This window comes from Nomascus leucogenys, chromosome 24, assembly GCF_006542625.1.
Source record: "Nomascus leucogenys isolate Asia chromosome 24, Asia_NLE_v1, whole genome shotgun sequence".
NCBI classification, from domain to species: Eukaryota; Metazoa; Chordata; class Mammalia; order Primates; family Hylobatidae; genus Nomascus; species Nomascus leucogenys.
In genome coordinates this window covers 17,627,991-17,644,449 of record NC_044404.1, presented here as the reverse complement: position 1 = coordinate 17,644,449, position 16,459 = coordinate 17,627,991, and the positions used below count along the sequence as shown (strand labels likewise).

The 16,459-nt window shown below is 54.7% G+C and overlaps 1 protein-coding gene across 7 annotated transcripts in view; it reads right to left on the bottom strand.

The window, feature by feature from the left end:
• Window positions 1-16,459, bottom strand: part of ARHGEF10L (Rho guanine nucleotide exchange factor 10 like) — a 160,984-nt gene that overhangs the window by 119,984 nt on the left and 24,541 nt on the right. The window lies entirely within an intron of this gene.

Here is a 16,459-nt window from a genome sequence, read left to right as displayed (position 1 = left end):
CTCTGGTCTAATCTGCCCAGGCCACACACTGGCTGTGTTGCTGTTTTCCTTTCCATTCCTAAGGGCTTTATTTTTATTAAACGGGCTTACTAAACAAAAATGAAATGCAGGCTAATGGCAATATTAGTAACAGCAGACATTCTTTCTTGCATTGCCAACGATATCTCAGACATAATTTTAAGCACTTTACAAATATTAACGTCTATCAGTCCAAATTATAAATGAGAAAATGAGACCAAGAATGGTTAAGTAACTTGCCCAAGATCACACAACTAGAAGAGCCAGGGTTCGAACCCAGGCCATGGGGCTCTGGAGTCTGTGCTCAGAAGCAGCCACTACACTCTAGCGCCTTTCAAGACTCAAACGATACAACAGGTAGACAATGAAAAGTTAGTCTCTGAGCCGGGCACGGTGTCTCACGCCTGTATCTCAGCACTTTGGGAGGCCGAGGTGGGCGGATCACTTCAGGTCAGGAGTTTGAGACCAGCCTGGCCAACATGGTGAAACTCCATCTCTACTAAAAATACAAAAATTAGCTGGGCATGGTGGCACACACCTTCAATCCCGGCTACTCAGTAGACTGAGGCAGGAGAATCGCTTGAATGTGGGAGGCGGAGGTTGCAGTGAGCCAAGACCGTGCCACCGCACTCCAGCCCAGGAGACAGAGCAAGACTCTGTCTCAAAAAATTAAAAAAAAAAAAAAAGTTAGTCAACCTCCCACCCTGGTTGTCCTAATCCCCCAGTCCCCCAGAAGAGATGACTGTTACTGACTTCTCGAGAATCCTTCCAGAACTCTCCCATGCATGGGCCAACTTGCATATCTGCAGATATGCCTTGTTTCATACAGAAGGAGCACACAGCACTCACTGTGCTGCAACTGCCTTTTTAACCTAAATCTCAGTGATGATTTCAGAATAGTACTAATACATAGAAATCAACCCCGTTTTTTTAACAGCTGCAGAGTAGGTTTGGTTTGGTTTTGATGTAGGTGTTTTTTGTGGGGTGGGGGTATAATTTATATAACCCCCATCGATAGGTACTGAGGCTGCTTTGGTCTCAGTTTCCCAGGTTGGAATGCAGTGGCACAATCATGGCTTACTGCAGCCTGGAACTCCTGGGTCAAGTGATCCTCTCGCCTCAGCCTCCCCAGTAGCTGGGACTACAGGCGCACACCACCATGCCTGGCTAATTTTTTAAAATTTTTTCTAGAGATAGGGTCTTACTCTGTTGCCCAGGCTGGTCCCAAACTCCTGGGCTCAAGCCATCCTCCCTCATTGACCTCACCAAGTGATGGGATCACAGATGTGAACCCTGACGCCTGCCTGCATTTCTCACTGTGACTGATGATACCAGTTACTCTCTGCTAAGCAAGTGACTGTGCCTTTTAGACCCACACTGAAAACTCTCAGGACTAAAGTGTTACTTCAGCAAAGGGTTTTGGAAAACAAACCTGTAGCTGCACAGCAGTCCTGCTACAGGGCCCCCTCCCAGTGGGCTCATTCAAAACCCCTGAGGTCTGCTCAGCCTTTCTCTGAGGGCTCTGGTGCCCCAAGAGTTCCAGGAGGGAAGCAGCAGAGAGACCTATACCCATTTTACAGAAGGAAAAAGGGAGGCACTTTGCCCAGCCTCCTGTCCAAATTGTTCCTTAAATACAATTTGATGATGATACAGAAAGAGGCTGCTACTTTGCCCTGGGGCCAAAACCCAGGATCCTTCCCTCCCAGGGCAGAAAGTCCAATATCCTCCCCTTTCTTCACCCTTCAGGGCTGATTCCTGCCCTCCCCTCCAAAGCCCAAGGCTTTCCCTAGAAAGGAAGAGAGACACCAACATGTATGGAGCCTGATGCTTAATTAGCATTATTCCATCTAATTCTCATAACACCCCAGCTTACAGATGAGGAAACAGAGGCTCAGAGAAGCAAATATTTGCCCCAGGTCACAGAAGCAAGAGGACAAGGTGACCACACTAGGATTCCAGCCAGTGAGCACTGACCCTAAAGCCTAATCTCAGTCCTCTGATCACGCTGCCTCCCTAGCCTTTGGGGCTGGAATCTGGAAGGTGTTCCCTACAGGCTAATGTGGGGCTCTTAAGTGTCGGGACAAGGACACAGGCCAGCAAGCCCTGCCATACCCATAGGCCTATGGCCACCATTTTGCACACACAGGCCGCTAGTCTCAGAAGGATGTGGACAAGGGAGTGGGGATGTCTCACAGCAGCCCCCTGCCACCACTACAGATCCTCATGGGGTTAGAAAAGAGTTCAGGTTCCCCGATACCACCTGGGTTCCACTCAGCAGCTATGAGACCTTGGATGATTTAATCCTATCTCTGGGCCTCAGTTTACTCACCTGCAAAATGGGGATTAAAAAGTACCCACTTCAGGCCAGTCATGGTGGCTCATGCCTGTAATCCCAGCACTTTGGGAGGCCGGGGCAGGCAGATCACTTGAGGTCAGGAGTTCGAAACCAGCCTGGCCAACATGGTGAAACACCATCTCTAGTAAAATACAAAAATTAGCCAGGTGTGGTGGCGCATGCCTGTAGTCCGAGCTACTTGAGAAGCTGAAGCAGGAGAATCACTTGAACCTGGGAGGTGGAGGTTGCAGTGAGCTGAGATCACACCACTGCCACTCTAACCTGGGTGACAGAGCAAGACTGTCTCAAAATAAATAAATAAATAAACAATAACCATTCTCATCTTTAAAAAGAGAACTAATACAAAAGCATGGCGTGTCAGAACCAGAAAGTAGCTCCAAGATGGCAGTGTTGCTCTTGCTTTACAGATGTGGAAACTGAGTCCAAAGGAGGAGGGCACTGCCCACAGCACTGTGACTCTCCAGGCGGTGACAGCAAAGGCCGTGGTTAGAGGATAGGATTTGGTGCCAGGATGATTCAGGTTCAAATCCCAGCTCTGCCACTTGCTGCAGCAGCAGTTAATTCCTTTATCACTGGGGCAGTGGGAGTAAGACCCGCACCTGCCTCCTGAGCGTCCTGTGCTGATGAAATGAGGACCCAGTGGTGGGTGTGACAAATTCTACACTCCGTGCCCTGCACGGAGTAAGCTCTGGGTAGACAGGGGCCTCTGTTACCATGGGGACCATATCCAGGCTATGCTTGGGTGGTGGGATTATAGGAGATTGTCTTCTCTTGGAGGTCACCTTTTTAACAATGACCGCCAAACCCAAGGGACAGGCAGACACTGAACAGTTCCCCTTCCTGCTACTGTGTGGAATGGCTGAGGAGGAGACAGCGCTCAGATAAGGGAGGAAGAGGGGAGGCCCCAGCTCCCGGCTATGGGGTGTGCCCACCAGAGGCCCGGAGCAGGTTAGGCTCAGTGACGGGACCACCCAGAGCTGCCCGGCATTGGCACCTCCCTCTGCCCTCAGCCGCCCAGTTCATCACAGCAGGTGTCTTCCTGGCTTGGCTAATTTAGTCAAAGTGCTTATTAGTTCCCCTCCCGCTAGGGTTCAAAGTTCATCTGCCCAGAGGCCCTCCTAGGAAACCCTCCTCCTGACTGCCCCTGTCCCACGCCGGGCCCCCCAAGACCATCTCCCACCCCTCACACATCAAGCTGCCCCATCCCTCTTCCACCTGAATGAGGCCTGGAGGAAAAAAACACCTGGGGGCCCTGATAGTCTGGAAGGCTGTGCAAGTCATGCTTTGAGGACAGGGAAGGCTGTCCTCTTTCTCCAAAAAGGTCCAGGCAGAAGTGGGGGAAGCAGCAGCTGGGCTGCTGGGCTGAGCTGGGCTGAGCTGGGCAGCGGCCACCCAGCCCTGCCCAGACAGAAACAAGGATATCGGTTCTGGCCCAAGCACCCTTGTCAAGCTCTGGCCACAGAGGCCTTCTGCAGGGTCCACCTCCTGAAACAGAAAGAAGGTGGGGAATGGGGGAAAAGACCAGGTGCTTGGGCTGGTCAGGACCAGAGCTCCTCCACGTACCTGTGTTCTCTGAGAGGTCTCTCTGGCTTTCAGCTCTCATTAGACAAGCGCTAGGCCAACCCGCCTGCCACCTCCGCTGCCACAGAGACACTCCACAAACACACCTGCCACATCACCTTGTTGCTTCAAACCCTTCCCCATCACTGTCGGAATGGAGCCTGGGTCCTAAGCAAGGCCCTCCAAGATTCGCTCCCTCCACCGACCTCCCGGATCTCAGCAGCTCCAGGCCTGGCCTGGAACTCTGCTCTGGGTCTCACGAATGGCTTTCCGCTCCATGACCGTGCCACCCGACCTGTTTCACATCTCCAGGCCTTTGCTTAAGCTGTCTGTTCCCTCCACATGGAATTCTCTCGCCCAACCAGCAAGCAAATTCCTGTTCAGTCGTCAAAACCCAGACCCCATTTCTCCTCTACAAAGCTTCCTTAGACCCATTTCACACAGTCGTTTCCAGTTGTGAAGTTTTTTTGTTTTTTTTTTTTTTTTTTTTTTTGAGATGGGATCTCGCTCTTTCGCCCAGCCCGGAGTGCAGTGGCGCAATCTCGGCTCACTGCAAGCTCCGCCTCCCGGGTTCACGCCATTCTCCTGCCTCAGCCCCCAGAGTAGCTGGGACTACAGGCGCCTGCCACCGCGCCCGGCTAATTTTTTGTATTTTTAGTAGAGACTGGGTTTCACCGTGTTAACCAGGATGGTCTCGATCTCCTGACCTCGTGATCCGCCCGCCTCGGCCTCCCAAAGTGCTGGGATTATAGGCGTGAGCCACCGCGCCCGACCGAAGCTTTTTAAAAATACTTATGTCCCAGGCCCACACCCGGAGATTCTGATTCAGTGGCTCAGAGGTGCAGCTGATAGGGGGCCAACAGGCTATTTTCAAAGAGCGTGGGTGGTGCTGGGACACGTACACGCCTGCGGACACAGCCCCATTATAACTGCTGCCCTCCCCAAGAGCCTGTGACCTCTCTGGGGGCACTGGGCTTCTTTCCATCTCAGCATGGATAGCACTGGGTCTGGCCCGGGGTACACACTAGAAAACAGCTGTGAACTTCCCCTGCTTGGGACCCACCCAGCATGGAACCAAAGGGCACAGACCAGGAACCCATGAGGCTGGGACATCCCTGGATCTGGGGAGCTGCTTGTGTGGGGCCTCGAACCAGAGGAGGGGAGAACAGATGGAAGGTGAGGTACAAGCCCTCCTGGTGTCCTCTGCCTGTCCTGAAAGCCCAGGGCCCGGAAGGAAGAGAAGTGGATGCAAACTGCACAATGGAGCTGGAACAGGAAGTGGGGCGGGGTCTCCTGACCAAGAAGAGGGCCCAGGGCTCCCCCACGCAGGGCAACAAGATGCCCACAGCTCTTCTCAGCACAAAGGGCCACCTGGTGGAGAGTCCAGGATGGGGAGAGAGGAGCTGCCTTCAAGAAAACACAGGCAGAGCTATAGCAGGAGGGGCGCGGGCAGAAGAGAGGGATGAGGTGCATGGACAGGAACCCGGCCTCAGTATGAAGCCAGCCCAGACAACGCTCATCCTCTGCTCTCCAGCAGCCCCACTCCAGAGCAGGCAGCCCTCTGCGCCTCCTGTGCTTACCTGTCAGGTGCAGGTGTAAATAAGATGACATTGGACAACGCTGGTAGGTTTGTAATGAATGTCAGTTTCCTTCCCAGGGTTCCTGCCGGTCCCTTGAGGACCAATAGCATTTTCTCATTTTACAGACTGCTAAACTAAGTCCAAGACAAATGTATTCCACCAGAACACCAGGCCTGAGATCACCAAATTTGAAACGACAATAGCTGACACCTCCGAGCACTGTGTGCACCGGGCCCCATACTGAACATTTTAGTTTGTATCTCATTTGATTCCCATAGCAGATGAGGAAAATGAGGCTGACAGAGACTGAGGGGCATCCCCAAGGCCACACAGCTACTGAGCCCCTGGGAGCAAGAGGGCAGGACCCTCAGCCTGGTCCCAGGCCCAGGGTGGAAGGGGGAGTAGGGGAGTGGGTGGGTCAGGGAGCATCCTCCCAGACCCTCCTCAACCCTGCAGGTGCCAGAGCTGCAGAATCTGGCAAGGGACCACACACCCCAGCTCCTCCCTCACCCACCTGATGGACACTCAAACAGCTTCCCGAGGTGGGGGCGACTCCAACTTCCTTTCCTCTTCACCAGGGAGCGGGGGGGGGCTCTGAGAAGGGGGCCTGCCTCACTGGGGCAGGGGCCAAGTTTGGTCAATGGCTGGAGCCTCAGACAATGGAGACTGTGTCCTGAGCCCAGAGTCGGTGGCACCCACCCTCCCGCACTGACCTCCTAGGGAGCCCCTGGTGAGGATCCGCAGGCAGGAAGAGTGGGGAGCACCGGGGAGGGAGCCCTGGGAGTAGGTCTCTGTGGGAAGGAGCCGACCCTGAGGCCAGGCCAGAGGGGACCCCTGGGGGCTGTTGCCTGGGAAACCAGAGCCAGCCTGGAGAAGCGGCTGGACAGCGTGGGAGGGGGGCGGCCCCAGACTCTGTCTCCAGCCCCCTCCTCCACCTCCTCCTCCTGCTCTTCCTCCTTCCCTCCCAGCCCCCAGACACATTAACCCCTTTGTCCCCAGTGATCCAGCCCAGCAGAAGGAGTGAAGAAGCTGAAGTGCTGGAGGAAGCCGCCTGCCATCAGCTGAACTGACCCCCCTCTTCTCCGGAGAACCCCAGGCCCTCGGCCCCACATCAGGGGTGTCCCTGCGATGGGGCACCGTGGCTCCCACCTGGAAGCCAGAGAGGGGACAGCAGCTGGCATGACACAGACTGTGTGCCATCACCTCACCCTTCCAAGCCTCAGCTTCCCCACCTACAACAGGGATGCCCACCTCCCAGCTGCTGGGCGTCCTGGCTGCTGGGCCCTCGCTACTCAGCATGAGAGTGTGTTTAGGCTGCAGGCAGCCTGAGAGGTGGGTTTCCTCACCTCCTTTTTAGACACAGGGAAGCTGAGGCTCAAATGGGGAACGGACCTACCCAAAGCCCCCCGGAAGGATGAGGCAGGCCGGGAAAGGGAGGTCTGTGTGCGTCCCTGCAACCCAGCAGGTGTACAAAGACGGAAGAATGGCAGGAAAGAGCTGGAGCTCAGGGAGGGGCACTGCCAAGGGAGACGGTAGGATTTGGGGGCACACACGGGGGTGTCTACCGCTCCCCAGGCATCAGGGTGGAGCCAAAGGGAGGGGCAGGGTTGCTCCTGCTACACCTCAGGGCTGAACTAAAGCCTCCAGGGGGCCAAGCTGAGGTGCAACCTTTGAGGAATCTGTGACCCCAGTTCACCCTCCTCACCTCCAGGGGTCAGGCTCACCTCCTCCAGCTTTCCCAAAGTAAGCTGCTCATCCCACCACTCCCTTCCCCACTCAGCCAACTTCTCACTGCCCACCTACTGCCTGCCAGGCCCCAGCTTGGCACTGGGGACAAAGAAACAAAAGAGAGTTCCGGTTCCTGTCCTCAGGCAGCAGCCACAGAAGGCCAACGGGTACATACCCAAGGCAGGGGCGGGCACAGTGCCCCACTTCCAGATCAGAGCCAGGGCAGGGGCTCGGGGATCAGGTGTGTTTCAATCCTGAGCTGTGTAAGTAAAAGCGGGGGAGTGTGCAAGGAGGTGAGGCTGTCTCTGATTCAGATGAGGAACAAGTAAGGTAATGAACTTGGCCCAGCCCTGGGCAGGAACTCACCTAAAGCACAACAGAGGGACAGCAGGAAGGGGCCCACACCGCGCTCTCCATCGGTCACAGGTGGGAGCTAACCCACAGCTCAACTCTCCACTCCTGCAGAGTTTTCTACCCTGATATTCCCACAAGGCCCCATGGAGCAGGGGGCTGAGGAGGGCATCCCAGGCTCCCAAAATGGACCCAGTACAAGGCATTATCCTCTGCCGGTGCCCTGGTGGTCTCTCCCAGGCCGCACCCTCCTGCATCAGGTGGATTGACCCCTGCAAGCAAAGAATTCGGGCTGGGTCTGGGAGATGGTTACGCACAGCTGGATCTCAGAATTGCTGCCCATCCGTGGCCCCTGCCTTTCTGAGCAGAATTACTTGCAGGGGTCCCCTGCCCATCCCATCACTGGTCCACAGGTCTGCAGATGGGCAACTGGAGGAGCCCCCCAAACTGGCCTCTGAGCTGATGCCAGAAATGAGACGGGGTAAGGAGGGCAGGGAGGAGTGTTTTGCATGGTACAAGGACGTCTTTCTGGGGTAGAAGCCGAGGCCACCAAGAGACACAACTCCTCTCTGCTGGATCATTCCCAGCAAATAGAAATACGTGGCCAGACACAGTGGTTCATGCCTGTAATCCCAGCACTTTGGGAGGCCAAGGCTGGTGGATCACTTGAGCTCAGGGGTCCAAGACCAGCCTGGCCAAGGTGGTGAAACCCTATCTCTACTAAAAATACAAAAATTAGTCGGGTGTAGTGGTGTGCACCTGTCATCCCAGTTACCCAGTAGGCTGAGGCAGGAGAATCACTTGAACCCAGGAGGCAGAGGTTGCAGTGAGCCAAGATCGCACCACTGCACTCCAGTTGGGGCGACAGAACAAGACTCCATCTCAAAAAAATCATAATAAATAAATGAATAAATACGCTGCATTACTGCTCATCTGATCCCATACCATTTCCCCTCACTACCCCATTTCTCTGCTCCCTTTTACAAGGACTTCCCGGAGGAGTGCCCATGCTCCGTCTCCTGTCCCTGTCTCCCATTCTGTGCTGAGCTACGTATCCCCAACCAAGTGTGTGCCCACAGCTTTGCCAGCCAGCTCACAAGGTCACCTGCGGCCTCCACTACACCGATTCTGATGGACACATCTCAGTCCCCATTCTGCCTGACCTGCCAGCTGCTCCTTTCTTTCACCTCTCGCTCCGACTCCCGTTCCTCCGCTCCTCCTTCCTCCCTCCAGGTTGGCAGCTCCCAGGTTGAGGCTTCACCTCGGCTCCTCCCCAGGCCACCCTGGGCCACCTGGCTCACTTCGTGGGTCCTAAGCCGTGGCCACAGTGATGCCTCCAGCCTGTCCTGCCCTTGAACTCCAGGCTCCGTCCCTCTGCCTGCTCTGTGTCTTCACTCAGTGATCAATCGGGCATCTCAGCCTTAACATACCCATACCCACCTCCTGATCACCACGCTGCCACGAACAAAGAACCCTGCTCCTCCCAGTCTTCCCATCCCGCTTGCTAGCTCCGTCCCACCAGCTGCTAAGCCCAAAACCTTGGAGTCATCCTTGACACCTCTGTCTCACACCCAGGGCCCACCCTTCAGCAAACCTGCTGGCTCTACCTTCAACATACGCCCAGAATCCGAGCGCATCTCACCCCCTCCACAGTACCACCGTGGCCCAAACCACCATCGTCTCTCACCTGGGCTATTCAAAATGCCTCCTAAGCAGTACCTCTGCTCTCACCTCTACCCCTGCCCTGACATGTTGTTCTCAACACAGCAGCCAAGTTCATCCTCCACTCAGAGCCCTGGAATGCTTTCCTATCTCATTTAAGGAAGACCCAAGTCCTCATCTTGGTCTCCGAGGCCCCACGTGTCACAGCCCCCACAACCTCCCTGACTTCATGTCCTACCTCTCTCCACACAGCTCACTCTAGTCACTACCACCTTCCAGCTCCCTGAATGCCCCAAGCATGTTTCTGCCTCAGGGCCTTTGCACTTGCTGTTCCCTCTGCCTGAAATGCTGTTCCCCCAGATACCCACGCACTGCTGCCCTCACCTTCAGGGCTCTGCTCCAAGGTCACTGTATCAGGGACCTTCTCCTGACAGCCCACGCACATCCCCTGACCCAGTGTCCCCATCCTCACAGGATTTAACACCTCTGGCAACTACAAATTTTAGTTATTTATCAGTTTCCTCCTATGAGAATATAGACTCCATGAAGGCAGGACTGTGACCACTGTTCACTGCTCTTATCTGCACCCATGGCACAGGCCTGACACACAGGCGACGCAAGGCACAGTTGCCGAAGGAATGCAGAAATCCCTGGTCCCAAGTCGGGCCCCTGGAGAGGAGGCGGCCACAGCTGGGCCCCTCCCTTCTGAAACCAGCCTGCACCCAGGACAGCTCCCCCCAGTAAGCTTCACAAACAGATTCACGGCCAAGTTGCAAAGAGGCAGTTCCCCAAAACCAGACTGGAAAGAGGTCTGGGGCTGATGCCAGGAAATGATCAGAAGGGGAGGAGGAGTGGGACATGGCCGGAGAAGGACTTGGACTATTTTTAAAAACTCTCTCCCAAAAAGACCACATTCTTCCTCTGGTGAGTCAGAAGCATGTGGCCAGGCAAAGGGGACAGGATCTGCGAGCCAGGATCCAGGACAGGGCAGGATCCAGGCAGGCACATACCCCAGCCTTTCCCATGGGGCAGGTGTGAGACCCTGGCATCTATTCAGCTTCCCAGGGAAGGAGCACGGCTGGGCACCGGTGTCCCAGGTTGGCAGGCCACAGACAGCAAACCAGGCCTCCCTTTCAAAGCCCACAGGGTCCCATCTGGCTCCAAGCTCTTTCTTCAGGCCCAAACTCTGCCTGGCAGGGAGGAGGCTGTTCACTGTGTCCCACAAGGGAGCTCTGGGCAAGAAAGAAAATAGCCTTTGCAAAGCTCAGAGCTAAAAACAGCTCAACCCACCCAACAAGGGCAGGGCAAGCAGGCCAGCAGCATCTGAGTTCTCCCAAAATGCAAGCCCAGCACGGAGCCCCAGGACCCCCGGAGGCCCTCAGCCACACAGCCCAGGATAGCTCTGGCTGAATTCAGAGCAGCCAGCACTTATGATTCAAACCACGCCCCTCAGTGATGTGCTGTCCTCCCCAGAGAAGGGTGTGGGTGCAGTTCCAGCTGTTCTGGGGCACCTCTGGAGGGAGTTGGCTCTGAGCACTGCTCCAGGCCAGGGGATATATCTGGTGCCTCCCCTAATCCTCCCACCAGTTCCTCCAGGGGCAGGGCCAATCCACGAATGGCAGGCACCTGACCCCGTTTTACAGAGGAGGAAACTGAGGCTCAGAGAGATAGATTTGTCCAAAGCCAAGAATCTGATCAAAGGTGGATCCATGATTAGACCCAAGGTCTTTCAGCTGTGACTGGAAAGATCCATCGGGATCAGGCCAATGGGTCCATCCCACTCCCTTGCAATTAACTTCACAATCTGAGAAGATGCGGCCTGGGGCTGTAGGAAGGGGACAGGGGAGACAGGGATGGAGGTGTTGGGGGAGAGAGAGCAGGGAGGGATGGCTTCAATCATGAAAAGGATTTGCCCTGAGTCCTGTTGTCCTGAGTTGGTCAAATCCGGGACCAAGATCCCCCAAGAGAACTGTTCCCAAACACCCATCCTCTTTCCCTATCAGCTTTAACAAGAGCTGAACTGCTACTGACCAACCCTGTGGTACGACTTACAAGGAACCAGCCATCGCGGATGCTGCCCACAGCCTGGTCCTAACCTCCCCCTAATATTCCTTCTGCCTTGGCATGGAAGCCACACTGGGTGTAATGAGCTTCAAGCACCCCCCGACATCCTGCGGACAGAGACACCACTGCTTGCCCAGTGAAAAACGGGACCACTCTACTCCAGGTCATTTCTGCTCTGAAGCAATCTCTGGTCCTGCCAGTGTGCCCCCCAGGTTCCCCTTTTTGCCATGTCACCATCATGCCCTGGGTATGGATTTTTAGGAGATTGAGCTCTGTGCTCAATCCCAGCTGAGGCCAGCTGTGACACAGATGCCATCCACTGCTCCAATCCCTGGTTTCCTCTTCCATACAATGACAACCATAAGAATCACCATGCACAGGGCTGTTCTAATGATTAAATGAGATAATAATTCTCAGAAAGTGCTTCACTGAGAGCCTGGAACACAGTAAGTGCTCAATAAATGTTTGTTGAATGAATAAATGACTGCCTCCTGCTAAATGAACAGCAGCACCGGCCTACAAGAAGGGGTGGTGTCCCAGGCTAGAGCTGAAGGGTCCTAGAGCTCCCCGTCACTGCCCTCCAGGAAGGCACTGCCTGCCTGGATGGTGAAGGCAAGGCTTAGGGGGCAGCCCCTCTAGCAGCATCTGACCATGCAGTACCTGCCCTCACTGGGGAAGGGGTGGCCACTGAAGTGCTACAGGAAGCCATCAGCTTGGCCCAACGCTGAGCACCCAAAAGCCTGCACCCAGCCCCTTCCTCTTTTAAAGTCAAGATTCCAGGGAAGAAGGTCAAGGTCAGGAAGGGGGAGGATCCAAAAATGAGACAGCAAGGCCAGAGTTGCCTTAGTTGGTGCGAAATGCAGCAATGACCAAGCTCTGTGCATGGTGCCAAAGAGACATTCCAATTCCCTGCATCTGCATGGTCAGCACAGGGCCAGCTTGGAGCCGTCTGCAGACACAGCCCCTTCAAGCAAAGCACTCCGGCTGGAGAATCAGCCCCAGGAACTCAGGTTCCACTTCCTGACTGGACCTCAAAAAATATTCTGCTAGGCTGGTCACAGCGGTTCACGCCTGTAATCCCAGCACTTTGGGAGGCCAAGACAGGTGGATCACTTGAGGTCAGGAGTTTGAGACCAGTCTGACCAACATTGTAAAACTCTGTCTCTACTAAAAATACAAAAAAGGAGCTGGGCATGGTGGCACATGCCTGTAATCCCAGCTACTCAAGAGGCTGAGGCAGGAGAATCGCTTGAACCTAGGAGGCGAAGATTGCAGTGAGCCAAGATTGTGCCATTGCACTCCAGCCTGGGGGACAGAGTGAGACTACATCTCAAAAAAAAAAAAAAAAAAAAAAAATTCTGCTCAATTTAGGGACAGCAAACCCCTCCAGGCAGCAAACCTTCAATGATCCACCAGCATGTCCCCAGTGTCACTTGACACAGGAGCATCCCAAGTAACCAGCAGAAAGAGGCCAGTGGCCTGGGAAGGTGGGATCAAGGGCTCGCTTCTTGCAGACTGCCAGCAAGCATAACAGGTGCCCAAAAATGCTAGCTGGAGGGGCAGATGCACGGATGGCCACCTGGACACTGCCTGCCAACACTGAGCCTTTGCCAGGTCTATCCAAGGTCATCCTGTGGCCTGGTTCTTTGTCAGAGGATGGGGACACGGGGACACCATCTGCTTCCAGAACAGGGTGCAAAGCAGGAAGAGAGTGATGGCGGCCACATCTTCCACACGTGCTTTGTCAGAGCCAAGGTCTCTAGACCCCGCTCCCTCACTCTGGGGACTTTTAAGTTCAATGGCATTCAAGAAGGTGACAGAAAAGCCATTCTTCATCCCTTGGGATCCCTCTGCCATCCAACAATCCCCCCTTGCTCACTCAGCAAATCTTTATTGTGCCCCGGGAAGCACTCGAGGTTCTGGGATTTGCTGATGAGCACTTGGTTCCCTGGTCATAGGTGCTGTGAGGTGAGGGAGAATACCAGGGCTGAACTGAGATTCAAGCGGACAGTTAAACATCTGGACTCAACTCTCCCAGGTTTGATCCTGGCCACGTGATGACCGGCCCAACACTGCATCCACACAGAACAGGGTGCAAAAAGACCTGGCAATGATCCAGTTCATTCCGCCAGGGGCCCTGCTTCTCTGTGGCCTGGCAAGGTGCAAAGCTGCTCTGGCCTCCAAGGGCCCCTCCACATCCCAGAAGATGTTTGCATTTTATGCCAAACCAGATCACTGATGCTCCCAAGGTACATGGGATGTTGGGGAGGGAGACAGTATTGGATTTCAAAATTTCTATCCCACTTTGATTTATAGTTACAGCTTTACAGATCTATGGGAGGCTATGGTTCTCAACCAGGGGCTATTGTGTCCCCCAAGGGACATTTGGCAATGGCAGGAGACACTTTGGTTGCCACACTAGGTGGAGAGGGGGGACACTACTGGCATCTGGTGAGTGGAGGCCAGGGAAGCCGCTAAACATCCTTTAGGGCACAGGACAGCACCAACGCAAAGAATGATCCAGCCCAAATGTCAATGGATCGAGGTTGGGAAACCCGGATCAGAGGGCATTGGTGAAGTCCTGTTAACATAGCAGACGCTGGCCTGTCAATGCAGGGTTGTGTCACTGTTACTAGTCACAGGAATACAAAGACCAAAGCCATTGCCACTGGTTTCCATGGCAGACAAACACCAGGCTACAAGTGTCTAAAGAAACTGCATTCTGCTACAGTACTTGTTTTTGTGCCTCTCCCCGCTAGACTGTAGGGGCAGAGACCACGACCTACTTGTGTCTGCGTCTGCAGCACCTGGCCCAGCATCCGGAATACAGGAGGTGGGGAGACGAGGCAGCCAGCGAGGGAGGGGGAATACGTATGGCCGCCTCTTTAAGGTGGGACTGCATCTTTTGCCTCTCCACGTCCTCAGTGCCCAGCCACGGTCCTGGCATCCAAGTTAGTAGATAAACAACCAGACTGCGAGCTCTCCGACGCCAGAAGCTGCACCCTCCTGCCGTGGGTCCCCGAGCCTAGAGCATGGCTCAACCCTCTATGCATATTCATCAAGTATCCCCTGCTGTGGTGAGAAAGACACAGCCGCTGGCGGTCCAGAAGGGGAAGGAGAACTGAACAGCGTTGACAATAGCAGCTGGGCTTCCCTTCGGGAGACCTGGGGGCTACAGGAACTCCTGAGAGCAGACTTCAGCCTAGATTCAGGCAATGAGGAGTTGGAGGGGGGCCGTCCATCAGTTAGCGCTCCTTGAAAGGGTGACCAAAAGCATGGACAGTTTGTCTGCAATGCCTGGGACACAGCAGCAAGGAGCAAATGCTATGCAGGAGGGAGAAGGGAAGAAGGTAGAAATGAAGGCTTCCAGGACCTGTGCCTTGAGCCCCACAGTATTTGCATATTCATATCCCCCTAAAATTCCTATGCGGAAACCTCACCCCCAAGGTGATGGATTAGGCAGCAGGGCTTTGTGGGAGGTAATCAGGTCATGAGGGTGGAGCCCTCGTGAATAGGATTAGGGTCCTTGTAAACAAGGCCCCAGCTAGGCCCTCTCACCACGCAGGGAAACAGTGAGAAGGTGCCATCTATAAGGAATAGGCCCTCACCAGACACCGAATCTGCTGTTGCCTTGATCATGGGCTTCCAACCTTCAGAACTTTGAGAAATAACTGCCTGTTGCTGGTAACAGTCATGGCATTTCACTATAGCTGCCCGAATGGGGCCTTGGGTGGGAGTGACGTGCCAGGGTGCTGCCTTTGCTCCTCTTGTCCCCGCTGACCTGGCCCAGGGACTCATCCATTCATGACAAGCATTACTGAGGAAGTGGAATCCAGGTCCCAGCCACAGGGCACAAGATCCCAGCCACAGGGCACAAGAGCCCAGCCACAGGGCACAGGAGAAATGCAGTGGCTCCTTGGGTTGCCCAATGTCAGTGCCAAAATCAACATCAGACACCGAACACATGTTAACTGCGTGCTAAGGGCCCAGTGCTAATCCAAGCCGTTTACTCCTACAGCTGCTATAATTTCCTCCTAAAAACCCTCTAAGACAGGGGCCACTCTCATCCCCATTTTACAGATTAGGAAATAGAGGCATAGAGAGGTTCAGAAAATTGCTTGAGGTCACACAGTCAATAAATGAGACAGCTGGGCTTTGGACCCAGGCCACATGGCTGCAGAGCCTGTGCCTTGAAACCCTACAGTATTTGCATGTTAAAACTTCAGCCATGAGCCAGCCACCAGTCAGCTGGGCTCCTGTGCTGCCAGGGTATACTCAGGTGGGACCATGAAGCCTCCACCCATGGGAGCAAGTAGGACAGGGCCCCAGTGGGACAGCACATCAGGAGGAGAACTTGGGGGACTCACAGACCAAGTGCCCCAGACCAGTGGCCCCCCTGAAGTGTTGCAGCAGCACTGCCCCTAACAGAGCCTCTCAAAGCAGCCCCCCTCCAAGTCTCTCTGGGTCCCAGCCCTAGGCTCCTGGGCATTCTGGTCCAGAACCACCTGGGGGCTGAGGGCAGGCACATGTCCCCGCGAACACCTGGGATTCACCCAGGCCATCCAGCCACCACCCTGGAGATGCACCCAGGCAGGGGTGACCTGAGACATGGGCCCCACTGTGCAGGCCAGAGCAAGCACTATGTGCCAGCCATGCCACAGCCAGCGCCCTCCCGCTCTGTGGCTGAGGATAACGATGATGTCAGACCAAGCCTGGAAGGGCCTCCTTGGGGCTGGCAGCATCCATCTCTCTCCCAACCTGGCTCCTTGAAAGGGCACCCACTGATCAGAACAGGAGTTAGTGGCAGGAGCTATCTGCTGTCACTCGCAGCACTGACCCAGCTGTTGTCTGGGTCAATCATTTTGTTTCTTCCCACAATCAGACACTCTCAGATGACAGAGGGGTCTTTGAGAGCCTTAAATCCAACCTGTCAGCCACAGAAAGAATTCCTCCTTGAGGATCCTAATAGATGGGTGGGTCTGTGCACTGGCTCTGGAGTCAGACAGTGGGGACTCCAAATCCCGGCTCCACAACCTAGCAAATGTGCAACTCAACCTCCCTAAGCCTCAGTTTATTCATCTGCAAACTGGGTGTCATGACACTCCTGAGACCCAATTAGGTAATATTCATTCATTCATCC